Consider the following 17,089-nt stretch of genomic DNA (forward strand, 5'->3'; position numbering starts at 1 on the left):
CATATTGACGAAACACCACATTCGAGTTATTTAGTTCGATCTCGTTTATGTACCCAACAATATTCAATGTTGTTAGAATGGCATGAGGTGAAGCATGATGAAACTACCTAATCTAGGCAAGTTTAAATGATGCCGGAAGCAACGAACAACAATTCTGAAAACTCCTCATGAACTTATTATAGATTTGGTACTGTTCTGCCCTAAACACAATTTTAGAGTTGTTAAGCATGCAAAGTGAAGCCACCATGTTAAACTAGGCAAAATTCTACCCCATTTACATATAAAGTTTATTAAATTTGGAGCTACGGTTAATTAGTTATGAATTAAGTCATTTTAGCATGGCATAGGAGCAAATTTAATCAAACATCATTTTAAACATTTTAAACATAGATGAAAGTTGCATATAATTAACCTACACATAATTCTAAGCATTTTTCATATATAATTCATTTTAATCCGATGCACAAATTGTGAGTTATTAAATGCATGAAGTGCAAGGGGTTTTCTGTAAACTGCAGTGCTATGATTAAATGGAAAAATTCGCAGCGCACAGAAAAAAACAACTATGGGCTGGATCTGAGAAGAACTGGGCTGCTCACCCATGGACTTGACACGTGAGGCAGAGGCGAACTGGGCTGGCTGGGGTGAGAAGTGTGCACTGGGCCTTGGCCCGTTCGGTGGAGGAGGGAGGTAGGCCGCGAAGGGGCAAGCTGGGCCTGGAGGCTGCTGGTCTAGGAGCAGTCATCAGGGCTAGTGCTGGGCCAGATCTGGTAGGAAGCAGGCCGGCTAGGTGGCCTGGGGAGGCACGGGCGCGGTCAACGCTCGCGGGCACTGGATCGGAGCAGGTCGACGCGGACGAAGTCACATCGCTCGATGCAGAGGAACAGGAGGCAGAGGCAAGGCGGCGCCATGGGGCTTGGGAGTGATGCTGATCCGGAGACGACGGCGCAATGACGGGAGGCCGGGAACGGGCGGCGGCGCTCCAGGGTTGCAGGATTTGGCGACCTCCATCCATGGTAGCTCAAGGTCGGCGGCACTGGGTGGCCTCTAGGAGACAAAGAGCTCCAAATGAGAGAGAGAAAACGGGAAAAGAGGAAGGGAAGGAGAAGGGCGGCGAGAGGGGTCCTGATAGAGGTGGTTGCCGGCGTCGACGAGGGACTCGATCGGGAGATCCTCTCCCATTCTTGATCGACGAGTCTGTCGCGAGAGGTGGCCTCGATCCGATCTGGATCGAGCGCTGCAGAAGGCTCGGGCGCGCTGATGGTCGTCAGATCCCCATCTGGCGGCCACAGATGGATGGGTGGGAGGCTGGATCTGGGCTGGATTCGATTGGTGGTGGCGGAAAAACGAGGAGAGGGCTGGTCTGGTGGCGGTGAAGGGACAGATCCCCTAGGGATTAGGGTTTTACTAGGGTTTGGACCGGTGAATATATATAGCAGGTGGACTAGGCTTAGGGGCTAACTCGTCCCTCCGATCGTAATCGGACGGTCGCGAAAAATAGGTTAGGTAGCCCAAAGAGAAAAATGGAGACGTTTTGTAGATGTTCGGGGATGATCCGGATCCAACGGTGACGACTGTCCGGGTCGGGTCCGGGACAACTTTCGGACGCGCGCGCGAGGAGGGCTGCGGGCTGACGGGAGAGGTTAGGTTGGACCTGGCGGTAGGTAGTGAGCTGTGTAGATGGTCTCGAGCTGAGAGAAGAGAAGAGAGGGAGGCCCGGCGACTATTTCCGGAGACCGAAAACATCCGACGTTAGACCGGCTATAATGCCGCTATAGTTTAACGGTTGGGCTATCAAACGAACTCCAAATGTGATGAAACTTGACAGGTGGTCTATCTACACTATAATAAGACCACACGCCAACTTTCATCCCATTCCGAGAACATTTCCCAGCCACTTATAAAATACTATTTCGGACATGCCGTGGGCGCGTGCGAGTGTGTCTGGGATCAGAACGGACAACGGAAGGAACTGGGAAACCCAGACGGATGCAAGTTTCGAAAACATGATGATGCAATGCACATGATGACATGACAAGATACAACACGCAAGCAAAAGACAAGGCAACAATAGCGAATAACTGGACGACACCTGGCACATCGGTCTCGGGGCGTTACACCATTCTTCTTGAAGTTCCCTTTCTTTCCCTTGCCCTTTTTCTTGAAACTAGTGGTCTTGTTAACCATCAACACTTGATGCTCTTTCTTGATTTCTACCTTCGGGGATTTCAGCATCGCGAAGAGCTCGGGAATCTTTTTCGTCATCCCTTGCATATTATAGTTCATCACGAAGTTCTAGTAACTTGGTGATAGTGACTAGAGAACTCTTTCAATCACTATCTTATCTGGAAGATTAACTCCCACTTGATTCAAGTGATTGTAGTACCCAGACATTCTGAGCACATGCTCACTGGCTGAGCTATTCTCCTCCATCTTGTAGGCAAAGTACTTGTCAGAGGTCTCATACCTCTTAACATGGGCATGAGTCTGAAATACCAATTTCAGCTCTTGGAACATCTCATATGCTCCATGGCGTTCAAAATGTTTTTGAAGTCCCGGATCTAAGCCGTAAAGCGTGGCGCACTAAACTATTAAGTAGTCATCATATCGAGCTTGCCAAACATTCATAACATCTGCATCTGTTCCTGCAATAAGTCTGCCACCTAGCGGTGCATCAAGGACATAATTTTTCCATGCAGCAATGAGGATAATCCTCAGATGACAGACCCAGTCTGCGTCATTGCTACAATCATCTTTCAGCTTATTTTTCTCTAGGAACATATCAAAAACAATAGTGGAGCTACATCGCGAGCTATTGATCTATAACATAATTTGCAAATACTATCAGGACTAAGTTCATGATAAACTAAGTCCAATTAATCAAATTACTAATGAACTCCCACTTAAATAAACATCCCTCAAGTTATGTAAGTGATACATGATCCAAATCAATTATCCCATGTCCGGGCATCACGTCATATGGGGTAGTTATCAATGGTGAACATATCTATGTTGATCATATCTACTATATAACTCATGTTCAACCTTTCGGTCTCCAGTGTTCTAAGGCCATGTCTGTACATGCTAGGCTCGTCAAGTTTAACCCAAGTATTCTGCATGTGCAAAACTGTCTTACACCCGTTGTATGCGAACATAGAGTCTATCACACCCGATCATCACGTGGTGTCTCGAAACGACAAACTGTAGCTACAGCGCATACTTAGGGAGAACATTTCTATCTTGAAATTAAGTGAAGGGGTCATCTTATAATGCTAACGCCATTCTAAGAAAAATAAGATGCATAAAAGATAAACATCACATGCAATCAAAATATTGTTGGAAATATGCCCTAGAGGCAATAATAAAGTGGTTTTTATTATATTTCCGTGTTCATGATAATTTTCTATTGTGCATGCTATAATTGTATTAACCGGAAACCGTAATACATGTGTGAATACATAGATCATAATATGTCCCTAGTAAGCCTCTAGTTGACTAGCTCGTTGATCAATAGATGGTCATGGTTTCCTGACCATGGACATTGGATGTCATTGATAACGGGATCACATCATTGGGAGAATGATGTGATGGAGAAGACCCAATCCTAAGCATAGCACAAGATCATGTACTTCGTTTGCTAAAGTTTTTCTAATGTCAAGTATCATTTCTTTAGACCATGAGATTAGGCAACTCCCGGATACCGTAGGAATGCTTTGGGTGTACCAAATGTCACAACGTAACTGGGTGGCTATAAAGGTGCACTACAGGTATCTCTGAAAGTATCTGTTGGGTTGGCACGAATCGAGACTGGGATTTGTCACTCCATATGACGGAGAGGTATCTCTGGGCCCACTCGGTAATGCATCATCATAACGAGCTCAATGTGACTAAGGAGTTAGCCACGGGATCATGCATTACGGGACGAGTAAAGAGACTTGCCGGTAACGATATTGAACGAGATATGGGGATACCGGCGATCGAATCTCGGGCAAGTAACATACTGATTGACAAAGGGAATTCTATACATGATTGATTGAATCACCGACCTCGTGGTTCATCCGATGAGATCATCGTGGAGCATGTGGGAGCCAACATGGGTATCCAGATCCCGCTGTTGGTTATTGGCCGGAGAGATGTCTCGGTCATGTCTGCATGGTCCCCTATCCCGTAGGGTCTGCACACTTAAGGTTCGGTGACGCTAGAGTTGTTATGGGAAATAGTATGTGGTTACCGAAGGTTGTTCAGAGTCCCGGATGATATCCCGGACGTAACAAGGAGTTTCGGAATGGTCCGAAGATGAAGATTTATATATGGGAAGTCCTTACTCGGTCGCCGGAAGTGTTCTGGGGGTTACTGGTATTGTATCGGGACCACTGAAGGGGTTCTGGGGGTCCACCGGGATGGTCCATCTGCCCCGGATGGCCCTATGGGCTGAATATAGAGGGGAACCAGCCCCTAGGTGGGCTGGGCGCCAACTCCCCCCAGGGCTCATGCGCCTAGGGTTGGGGGAAACCCTAGAGGGGGCGCCCCCGCCTAGCTTGGGGGGCAAGCCTCCCCCTTGGCCGCCCCTCTCTAGATGCATCTAGGGGGCGGCCCCCTCTCCCTTGCCCTATATATAGTGGGGGTGGGAGGGCAGCCATACCATTCCCCTGGCGCAGCCCTCCCCCTCTCCAACATCTCCTCCTCCTCCGTCGCGCTTGCCGAAGCTCTGCCGGAGAACCACGAGCTCCATCACCACCACGCCGTCGTGTTGTCGGAGTTCTCCCTCAACTTCTCCTCTGCCCTTGCTGGATCAAGAAGGAGGAGACGTCCCCAGGTTGTACGTGTGTTGAACGCGGAGGCGCCGTTGTTCGGCGCTTAGATCAGAATCGACCACGATCTGAATCGCTGCGTGTACGACTCCACCAACCGCGTTCTTGCAATGCTTCCGCTTAGTGGTCTTCAAGGGTATGAAGATGCACTCCCTCTCTCTCATTGCTAGCATCTCCTAGATTGATCTTGGTGACACGTAGGAATTGTTTTGAATTATTGCTACGTTCCCCAACAAATATGTGACATGATATGGCCATCATCATCTCGTGCTTTTGATCTCCATCTCCAAAGCATCGTCATGATCTCCATCGTCACCGACTCGACACCTTGATCTCCATCATTGTGTCGTGGTCGTCTCACCAACTATTGCTTCTACAACTATCGCTAATGCATAGAGATAAAGTAAAGCAATTACATGGCGTATGCACTTCATACAATAAAGAGACAACCATAAGGCTCCTCCCGATTGCTAATAACTTACAAAACATGATCATCTCATAAAATAACGTTTATAACATCATGTCTTGACCATATCACATCACAACATTCCCTGCAAAAACAAGTTAGACGCCCTCTACTTTGTTGTTGCAAGTTTTACGTGGCTGCTACGGGCTTCTAGCAAGAACCGTTCTTACCTACGCATATAACCACAACGGTGATTCATCAAGTTTGCTGTTTTAACCTTCTTCAAGGACCGGCCATAGTCAAATTCAATTCAACTAAAGCAGGAGAAACAGACACCCGCCAGCCACCTTTATGCAAAACTAGTTGCATGTCAGTCGGCGGAAATGGTCTCATGTGCGTGGACATGTAAGGTTGGTCCGGGCCGCTTCATCCCACAATACCATCGAATCAAAATAAGACGTTGGTGGTAAGAAGTATGACTATCACCGCCCACAATTCTTTGTGTTCTACTCGTGCATATCATCTACGCATAGAGCTGGCTCTGATGCCACAATTGGGAATCATTGCATGGAAAACAAAAAAATTCTACGCACAAACAATGATCTATCCATGGACATGCATAGCAACAAGGGGGAGAGTGTGTCTACGTACCCTCATAGACCGTAAGCGGAAGCGTTTCACAATGCGGTTGATGTAGTTAAACTTTCTTGGCGCTCCAACTGATCTAGTACCGAATGCATGGCACCTCCATGTTCTGCACACGTTCAGCTCGGGGACGTCCTACACCTTCTTGATCCATCAATACGGCAAGGTAGTAGATGAGTTCCGATAGCACGACGGCATGGTGACGGTGATGGTGATGTGACCTCCGCAGGGCTTCGCCTAAGCACTACGAAGATATGACCGAGGGAGTAAACGGTGGACGGGGGCGCCGCACACAGCTGAGACAATGATGTGTCCTTGTGTGGCACCCCCTCCCCACATATATATAGCTGTCCCCTACGGGCCCTGCCTTGCCCTGCGCCCCCTGCCATGTTTTCCCAAGGGGGAAGGAAAGAGGGGGGAGAGGGAAGGAAGGGGGAGTCCTACTCCATAGTTTCCTTTCCCTCCCCTCTTTGATTCTCCTCCTAGGTCGTCCTGCTGTGGGGGCGCACCAGCCTCTTGTGGCTGGTGTGTTCCCTCTCTTGGCCCATAAGGTCCATATCTTTGCCGGGGGTGCCCGAAACTCCTTTCCGGTGACCCGATAAGTACCAGGTACCCTCTGAAACACTTCTGGTGTCCAAATACCATCGTCCTATATATCAATCTTTACCTCTTGACCATTTCGAGACTCCTTGTCATATCCATGATCTGATCCAGGACTCCGAACAACATTCGGTCACCAAATCACAGAACTCATATAATACTATATCATCAACGAACGTTAAGCGTGCGGACCCTACGGGTTCGAGAACTATGTAGACATGACTGAGACACCTCTCCGGTCAATAACTAATAGCGGAACCTGTATGCCCATATTGGCTCCTACATATTCCACGAAGATCTTTATCGGTCGAACTGTTATGACAAGATACATAATTCCCTTTGTCATTGGTATGTTACTTGCCCAAGATTCGATCCTTGGTATCTCTATACCTAGTTCAATCTCATTACCAGCAAGTCTCTTTACTCGTTCCGTAATACATCACCTCGGACCAACTCCTCAGTCCCTTGCTTGCAAGCTTATGATGTGTGTCGGTGTCAAAACCGGTGGATCTCGGGTAGGGGGTCCTGAACTGTGCGTCTAGGCGGATGGTAACAGGAGGCAGGGGACACGATGTTTTACCCAGGTTCGGGCCCCCGTGATGGAGGTAAAACCCTACGTCCTGCTTGATTAATATTGATGATATGGGTAGTACAAGAGTAGATCTACCACGAGATCAGAGAGGCTAAACCCTAGAATCTAGCCTATGGTATGATTGTTCTTCGTCCTACGGACTAAAACCCTCTGGTTTATATAGACACCGGAGAGGGCTAGGGTTACACAGAGTCGGTTACAATGGTAGGAGATCTACATATTCGTATCGCCAAGCTTGCCTTCCATGCCAAGGAAAGTCCCTTCCGGACATGGGACGAAGTCTTCAATCTTGTATCTTCATAGTCCAGGAGTCCGGCCGAAGGTATAGTCCGGCTATCCGGACACCCCCTAATCCAGGACTCCCTCAGTAGCCCCTAAACCAGGCTTCAATGACGATGAGTCCGGTGCGCAGATTGTCTTCGGCATTGCAAGGCGGGTTCCTCCTCCAAGTACTTCATAGAAGATTTTGAACACAAAGGTAGTGTCCGGCTCTGCAAAATAAGTTTCCACATATTGCCATAGAGAGAATAATATTTACACAAATCTAATCTGCTGACGTATTCTGTAGCGTGACATCACACTACGGCCAAGTCTTTATTCGAATCATTTTACTATCCCACCTCAGCGCGTTTAGTGAGGCGGTTTCCTTGGCACCTCTTGTTAAAGCAGAGATCGTGTCCCCTTATTCCGGGATTCTCATCAATACGGGTGTGGGTAACCCAACCGCGCCATTGACTACGGCGCTTGGGAGATAAGCGAGTTTTACCAGGCTGGTGGGGGCGCATAGTCGCGTCCATCCATATAAGGGGATAAGGATCCACCTTTTCATCCACGCCTTCTTCCTCCTTTGCCTATCCATTTCCGTGCACTCGAGCTCCAGCGCCCAAGTCCGCACACCCCACCTCAACCTTCTCCAGCCATGTCCGGAGCGGGAGGCAAGTGGATGGTCTCCTCCATCACGGAGGGACACATCAAAAAACTGAGGAAGGCCAGATACTTGTCTAACGACATTGCGCACCGGCTTCCCGAAGAGGGGCAGCTCATCCCCACCCCTAGGCCCCATGAGAGGGTGGTGTTCCTCCCCCATTTCCTCCACGGACTGGGCTTCCCTCTCCACCCATTTGTCCGGGGGATCATGTTCTACTATGGCCTGGATTTCCACGATCTGGCCCCGAACTTTGTCCTCAATATCTCGGCGCTTATCGTCGTGTGCAAGGCTTTCTTCTGCATCCGCCCCCATTTCGGCCTATGGCTCAAGACTTTCAATGTCAAGCCGAAGGTGGTGCGCGGCACCCAGGCGGTGTGCCGAGGCGCCATGGTGGGCAAGATGCCCAACGTCCTATGGCTCGAGGGCTCCTTCGTGGAGTCCCTAAAGGGGTGGCAATCGGGGTGGTTTTACATCACCGAGCTGCGCGACCCTGAATGGGTCGCAGCCCCCGAGTTCCGATCCGGAGCCCCTACGCGGCTCACCTCCTGGAAAGAGACGGTCATGTCGTGGGGTAAAGAAGGAGAGCTGACCGGACTCCAGACATGCGTCCAAACCCTGGTGGACAAGAAGCTCAAACTTGTCAACATAGTCCAAGTTATGCTCATCCGCCGGATCCTCCCGTGTCAACAATGGGCTTTCAACCTGTGGGAGTTCGACCCGGCGCACCACCGAACTCTGAGCAGGCTCTTCGACACGACGTATGAAGATGCCTAGAAGGTGCTTTTCAAGGGTGCCGAGGCCCCCGCATCCGCTACTGAGGATCGCGGATTCAGCACGCAGTGTCGCGCTCGTGCGGAAAGCTGTTTTTACCTTTTACAGGGTATTAGTTTTTCATAGTTTGACTCCATGCAGGATCTAAGCTCCCTTACCTTTGACAGGATTGGCAGGAGACGTCCAGACAAATCAACTGTCCGGCTCCTTTGCCCGAAGGCCCAGCGGACGCTCGCTTGGCGAAGCTGCTGGTCCCGGCACCCTATGTGGTGCCGAAGAAGAAGGCCAAGAAGAAGGCCACGGGGACTCGAAAGAGTGCCCGGCGCCAGGAGGTGTCGGATTCATCATCCGACGACTCCAAGGCGCACTCCTCCCATGAAGACGAGGAGGAGGAAGAAGAGACCTCTCCCCCTCCAGCGGGGGGAGGGAAGAAAAGGAAGGCCGCCCCAACTGGGGAGGCTGAAGGGTCCAAGAAGGGGAATACCCCTCCTCCGGACTACTCCACCAACACCGACGACGGCGAAGAGGAGTGGCCGCACAGGGCCAAGCCCCTGGCGAGATCGTAAGTATTCAGACACCAGAGCAATTCATAGTGTTCCTTTCTTGCACAGCTCCTCCTTACGCCGAATATGACTATGCAGTCCGCCCAAGGCCGGGCTCGACAAGTCGTCGAGCGGCTCCCTGGATTCGTCGGACGTGAATTCACTTCTGCCCGCTACCTCCCCCCACCCTACGGACGACGCCGAGGTGCTGTCCCAACAGGTTCCAAGCCAGGAGGAGGTGGTCCTGGAGGCGCCGCAAGGCGACCTCCCGGACTCCAGGTGCAAAGGGGATAAAAACCCCCAAGGTCCCCGAGTCCGGCCTTGAGCCGGATACCGCGCCGGAACCTTCAACGGTTCTGGACTCCGGTAGGCAGCCTCCTTCCAAGAGGAGCAAGCCTACCAGCCGGTGACCTCCGTCCAGCCAGAGGCACCGGACAATTTGCTGGAGGTGCTTAAAGGCGCCTCCATCGACGAGGAGCACCGCACTATTATGAGTGCGGTGATCGACAAGGTTCAGTCCGCCAAGAGCGGACTGACTGAAGCCTGTGCCAGCCTTCTAACAGGCTTTGAGGTAAGTAAAGAATAAAAATATTACCGCATAGACAGTAGCTCCTGATGCTCTGTTTGGCGTTCGGAAAGAAAAGCCGAATAGAGGATCTAATAACATTCGCAGGAGTCTAACATAATCAAGTCAATATGCATATACAGGCTTCGCTGCTGGCCTCCGCCGCACTGACTGCGGAGGTGGATACGCTGAAGCAAAACCTCACGCGGTCCGAGAACGAGCTCGGCCATGCCAAGAGGCAACTCGAGGAGAAGGAAGGTAAGTAATACCTTGTGCAAGTATATAGAGAAGATGTGGTTGCAAAAAATGACAGGATCAACGTGCTATTATAGGGGCCACGACCAAGGTGGAAACCCTTAAGCAAGCGATGTCCGAGGCCGAAAACAGAGCGGCCGCGGAGTGCACAGAGAGAGGGAAGCAGGAGGCGCGGGTGGAGGAGGTGCAGAAAGAGCTCCAGGCTCTTGTGAAAAAACACGAGAGTTTGGAGCTTGACTCAAAGACGCAAGCGTCCGAGCTTGCAGCAGCCCTCAAAAGCGCGAAGTCTGCCAAGGCCGAAGCCCAGAAAACCCTCCAAGAAATTGAAGCGATGAAGAAGATAGCGGCGGGTAAGGCATTCATTATGCAAAGCAAGCATGTGAAAGTGAATTACTTGTTACTTACCCGGGTCCGGAGCTCTCCAGGAGCATTCACAGATTTGCCCCGCAGTGCGTCTGATGCCGCCGCCTACTACCGAGCCGAGGAGGGGAGCTCGACGGAGAAGGTGTTCTGGTCTCAGTATGCTGAGGCCGGACACCTGGTGCCTTTGAGCGACCAGCTGAAGCAAATGGTCGAGCTCCACAAGGTGGCCGAACAGGCCATAAAGGGCCTCGTAGTTCGGCTTTGGCCTCGAGAGGCTCTGCCTGGGAGCTACTTCGGGCTGGTGAGGCGGCTGGTGGATGCCTGTCCACGGCTTGGAGTAATCAAGCGCTCCGTCTGCATCGAAGGTGCCCGTAGGGCGCTTGCCTGTGCTAAAGTGCACTGGGGCAAGATGGATGCGGAGAAGCTGGTGAAGGACGGGCCGCCGCCGGGCAAGGAGCATCGCATCCCGGAAGCGTATTATGAGGGCGTCCTGAAGGGTGCCCGCCTTATAGCGGATGAATGCTCCAAAGATGTAATTTTTGAGTAAACTCGCATTTGTGATCCTGTACGCTGAAAACTTGTTCATATGCGCTAAGCAACGCTTTTGAATTTAAAATATTACCTTCTGTGCGGCCGTTTATCAAATTTGAGAGATGGCGAGTCGTCGGCTTCTGCCCCCATGCCACGAGTGCTGGGGTGTTCGGGATAAACATGAGCGCTCTTTTTCCCATTCTTGGGTCCTTCGAGGGAGGCGCTCAACACAACGAACAAGGCAATCGGACTATAATGCTTGAACACTCTCACTTAGCTATAGAATTCTATAATTTTAAATTTCGGCGAAGCCCCTAGTGTTCGGAAGACCGAGTTCGGGGCTTTATCCATGCCTAGGCTGGACAAAGCCGACTCCTCGCTCTAAGCGGCATAAGTCTTTAGGGACTCGAAAACCTCTCGAACAGCGACCAGCTCTCGCCTCATCATGACGGTCAGTTTTAGCTTTCTCTACTGAGGTGCTTAGCCCAGCTCAACTGGGGCACAATCGCAGTAGTTCTCCTAGTGCTACCTTAGCCGATATAACGGAACGTAAGGTACCAAAACATAGGAGCCGGGCAAACCCAACTATTGACCCAAGACATGATTCGGAGACGATGCATATAATGCTTAAGTTCGGGGTGCCGCACTTGTGAAAGTGTTCGGACTTCTCACACCGTACTGTGGGGTACTTAAGCCCCTGATGCATTGGCCGTACCAAAGTGTACAGGTGCAACATGTCATTAATGAACATATATTCGTAAAAAAGAGTAATGCAATAATAGACGGAAGCTATGCATTGTTTATTTAAAAAAGCTGCGATCAAAGCAGAACGATACAAATAGTGCGATAAGCAAATAATGGGACTATTTAACGTGTCCTTTCCAGGGGAAAGCTGCGGAATGGCATGTGAAACGGGTATACTACTCGTTATAGAGACCACCTTAGAGTTCCATAGTGCGGCGTAGCTTTCTGCTTCCCTGGTTGTATCGTTTGTGCGGCAATTGTACTGCCGGACAAGCCTTCCGAAGAATGGAGTCCTGAAAATAAGAGAAAATTAAGAAATCGGCAGCCCCTAGTGCGGTTTAAGCCGCGTTTCGGGTGTGCCGTGATGGTGCCCCTCCCCCTTTGCCCATGGTATTTCTAGAGCGTAGTTATGTACGCGCAACACTGGTTTCGCAAGTTCGCGAGGACTGGGGTTGGGGCCGCATTACTACACTTGCTCGGAACGTGCCAGGAGGTCTTGTTGTAGGTTACTCCGGGCGTGCTTGACGGTGTCCAGACGTTTAATGGCCGGACTGGAGAATTGCCTTGAGAGGCTGCTTTGTTCTTCCGCTGCGATAGCCGCCATATGCTCCTCTGTTCGGAGAGAGCGTTCGGTGTTTCCATTGACCATGGTGACTCCTCGAGGGCCTGGCATCTTGATCTTGAGGTATGCGTAGTGCGGCACCGCATTGAACTTAGCAAATGCGGTTCGCCCGAGTAGTGCGTGATAGCCACTGCGGAACGGGACTATGTCGAAGATTAACTCCTTGCTTCGGAAATTATCCGGAGATCCGAAGACCACTTCAAGTGTAACTGAGCCTGTACAGTTGGCCTCTACACCTAGTATGACACCTTTAAAGGTCGTTTTAGTGGGTTTAATCCTCGAGGGATCGACGCCCATTTTCCGCACTGTATCCTGGTAAAGCAGGTTCAGGCTGCTTCCGCCGTCCATAAGGACTCTAGTCAGGTGAAATCCGTCAATAATTGGGTCTAGAACCAATGCGGTGAATCCGCCATGACGGATGCTAGTGGGGCGGTCCCTTCGATCAAAAGTGATCGGGAAGGAAGAACATGGGTTGAACTTTGGGGCGACTGGCTCCATCGCGTATACGTCCCTTAGCGCACGCTTCCGCTCCCTCTTGGGGACATGGGTTGCGTATATCATGTTCACCGTCCGCACTTGTGGGGGAAAACCTTTCTGTCCACTGTTGTTTGGTGGTCGGGGCTCCTCCTCGTCATCGCTATGCAGCCCCTTGTCTCTGCTTTCGGCATTTAATTTGCCTGCCTGCTTGAATACCCAACAATCCCTGTTGGTGTGATTGGCTAGTTTTTCGGGGGTGCCATGTATCTGGCATGAGCGGTCGAGTATTCGGTCCAAACTGGACGGGCCCGGAGTATTTCTTTTGAATGGCTTTTTCTACTGACCGGGTTTAGAGCCTCTGAATCTGGCATTAGCTGCCGTATCCTCAGCATTGTCGCCGTTAATGCGGCACTTTTGCTTGTTGCGACGCGACCTACCACTGTTGTCCTTGGTATTCGAATTACCAGGGCTCTTGGTCATGTTATTGCTGCGAGCTAGCCAGCTGTCTTCTCCCACGCAGAAGCGGGTCATAAGTGTCGTGAGGGCTGCCATAGATTTCGGCATTTCCTGTCCTAGGTGCCGTGCAAGCCACTCGTCGTGGATGTTATGCTTGAAGGCTGCTAGGGCCTCTGCGTCCGGACAGTCAATGATTTGATTTTTCTTGGTTAGGAACTGTGTCCAAAATTGTCTGGCCGATTCCTCTGGCTGCTGAATTATGTGGCTTAGGTCATCGGCGTCTGGTGGTCGCACATAAGTGCCCTGGAAATTGTCGAGGAATGCGGCTTCCAGGTCCTCCCAACAACCAATTGATTCTGCTGGCAAGCTGTTAAGCCAATGCCGAGCTGGTCCTTTAAGCTTGAGTGGGAGGTATTTGATGGCGTGTAGGTCATCACCGCGGGCCATGTGGATATGAAGGAGATAGTCCTCGATCCATACCGCAGGATCTGTTGTGCCATCGTATGATTCAATGTTAACGGGTTTGAAACCCTCGGGGATTTGATGATCCATTACTTCATCTGTGAAGCATAGTGGGTGTGTGGCGCCTCTGTATTAGGCTATATCATGACGCAGCTCAAACGAGCTTTGTCTACTGTGTTCGGCCCGGCCGGATTTACTGTATCCGGCGTGACGAGTACCGTCTCGTGCCGTGGGGCGCCCACGTGATCCGTAGATCGATCTTGTTTGCCTTGCCTTGTCCTCTAATATATCTCGCAGGTCTGGCGCATTTTCCCATGCCTTGGTATTTTTTGAGCGGCACCGGGGTGCGGCTTGAGTGGAGGGCCGAGAGGCCTCTCTGTCGCGGCCACGGGGTGACCGGTCGGCCGCATCATGCGCTGGTGATGTAGGTTTAGGTGCTTCCTCCTCTAATTGGGGTAGCAACCTGCGCTTTGGGTAGCTCTTGGAGGGGCGTTCGAGTTCATACTCTTCGGCCGCAAGGACTTCAGTCCATCTGTCGGCCATCAAATCTTGATTAGCTCTAAGCTGTTGCTGTTTTTTCTTGAGGCTGCTCGCCGTGGCAATAAGCCTGCGTTTGAAACGCTCTTGCTTGACGGGATCCTCCGGCACGACAAATTCGTCGTCGTCGAGGCTTGCCTCATCTTCGGAGGGAGGCATATAATTATCGTCCTCGACCTCTCTGTCTGCCGCTCTCTCATGAGGGATGGCTTCTCTATCCTCCTGTACTGAATCTTGCTGGAGGTGGTTGTCTTCGGCACTGTCCGGGGTGTTATTATCTCCCGTGCCAGAATCACCGTTTTTGCTTTGGCGGGATTTAGAGTGGCGCCGCTGACGCCGGCGCTTAGGCCGCATCTTGGAGGGGTCATCCTCCGCTGTTCCATCGCCATTGCCTTCTTTTGGGGTGTCCAGCATGTATATATCATATGACGAGGTGGCTTTCCAGTGCCCTATAGGCGCTGGTTTTTGATCGTCTCCTGCATCGGCGTCCATACCGTCGATGTCTTCGGAGTCGAAGTCGAGCATGTCGGTTAAATCATCGACAGTGGCTACGAAGTGGGTGGTGGGTGGGCTTTCAATTTCTTCATCATCCGCATCCCAACCTTGCTGACCATAGTCCGGCCAGGGCTCTCCTGATAAAGAGAGAGACTTTAGTGAATTCAGAATGTCGCCGAAGGGCGAGTGCTGAAATATGTCTGCGGCGGTGAACTCCATGATCGGCGCCCAATCGGGTTCGATCGGTAGGTGCGCGGAGGGCTTGGAGTCAGGAGAGGAGTCCAGCTCCTTGGAGTCACGGGCTTCGCAGAGAATAGGGCTGGTGTTCGGCTCGATCACCGTAGATATTGCAGCCCCTGAGGCGGTGTCTAACCACCCATCCTCGATTGGTGTGATCGGCTCTGAGCTAGGGGTCGGAGCGGACACAGGTGCGGTCTCCAGGGCACTGTTCGACGGCAGAGCTAGATCATGCCCATCGTGACAGTGCGGCGCGCTCGGGTGTGGCTCGAATCCGTCGAAGATCAAGTCTCCGCGGATGTCGGCCGTGTAGTTCAAACTTCCAAATCTGACCTGATGGCCAGGGGCGTAGCTTTCGATCTGCTCTAGATGACCAAGCGAATTGGCCCGTAGTGCAAAGCTGCCGAATACGAAGATCTGTCCGGGGAGAAAAGTTTCACCCTGGATCGCATCACTGTTGATGATCGGAGAAGCCATCGGGCCTAAAAGTGACGACACGGAGGAACTCTCAATGAAAGCACCAATGTCGGTGACAAAACCGGCGGATCTCGGGTAGGGGGTCCCGAACTGTGCGTCTTAGCGGATGGTAACAGGAGGCAGGGGACACGATGTTTTACCCAGGTTCGGGCCCTCTTGATGGAGGTAAAACCCTACGTCCTGCTTGATTAATATTGATGATATGGGTAGTACAAGAGTAGATCTACCACGAGATCAGAGAGGCTAAACCCTAGAAGCTAGCCTATGGTATGATTGTTCTTCGTCCTACGGACTAAAACCCTCCGGTTTATATAGACACCGGAGAGGGCTAGGGTTACACAGAGTCGGTTACAATGGTAGGAGATCTACATATCCGTATCGCCAAGCTTGCCTTCCACGCCAAGGAAAGTCCCTTCTGGACATGGGACGAAGTATTCAATCTTGTATCTTCATAGTCCAGGAGTCCGGCCGAAGGTATAGTACGGCTATCCGGACACCCCCTAATCCAGGACTCCCTCAATGTGTATTACCGAGAGGGCCCAGAGGTACCTCTCCATACTCTGAGTGACAATTCCTAATCTCGATCTATGCCAACTCAACAAACACCTTCGGAGATACCTGTAGAGCATCTTTATGATCACCCAGATACATTGTGACGTTTGATAGCACAGAAGGTATTCCTCTGGTATTCGGGAGTTGCATAATCGCATAATCGAAGGAATATGTATTTGACATGAATAAAGCAATAGCAATAAAACTGAACGATCATTATGCTAATCTAACGGATGGGTCTTGTCCATCACATCATTCTCCTAATGATGTGATCCCGTTATCAAATGACAACACATGTCTATGGTTTGGAAACCTTAACCATCTTTGACCAACGAGCTAGTCTTGTAGAGGCTTACTAGGGACACGGTATTTCTTAATGTATTCACACATGTATTTAGGTTTCCGATGAATACAATTCTAGCATGAATAACAAACTTTTATCATGAATAAGGAAATATAAAATAACAACTTTATTATTGCCTCTAGGGCATTTTTCCTTCACTTCGGGATTAGTTTTAGACCTGAATAATTGTTATTTGGTGCCCGCGTTGAGCATGAACATTATATCTGGATCTTGTTTAGTGTGAGATGGTTATTCATTTAAATCAAAGAATAATTATTGTTCTATTTATATGAGTAATATTTTTTTATGGATATCCACCCTTGAAGAGTGGTCTATTCTTGTTGAATCTTGATTGTAGTGATACACATATTCATAATATTCATGTCAAAAGATGCAAAGTTGATAATGATAGCGCAACATATTTTTGGCACTGCCGTTTAGGTCATATTAGTGTAAAGCGCATGAAGAAACTCCATGCAGATGGACTTTTAGAATCACTTGATTATGAATCATTTGATACTTGCGAACCATGCCTCATGGGCAAGATGACTAAAACCACTAGCGGAGCCAGGGGTATTCCTTGGTATTCCATGGAATACCAAAGATTTTGGCACGGAAAAAATAGATATATATATATAGCCACAAGTTGAATTGAAGCCCACCGTTCAGCAGTTCTGT

The sequence above is a fragment of the Triticum urartu genome, chromosome 6 (genome assembly GCF_003073215.2).
Source record: "Triticum urartu cultivar G1812 chromosome 6, Tu2.1, whole genome shotgun sequence".
In the NCBI taxonomy this organism is placed as follows: Eukaryota; Viridiplantae; Streptophyta; class Magnoliopsida; order Poales; family Poaceae; genus Triticum; species Triticum urartu.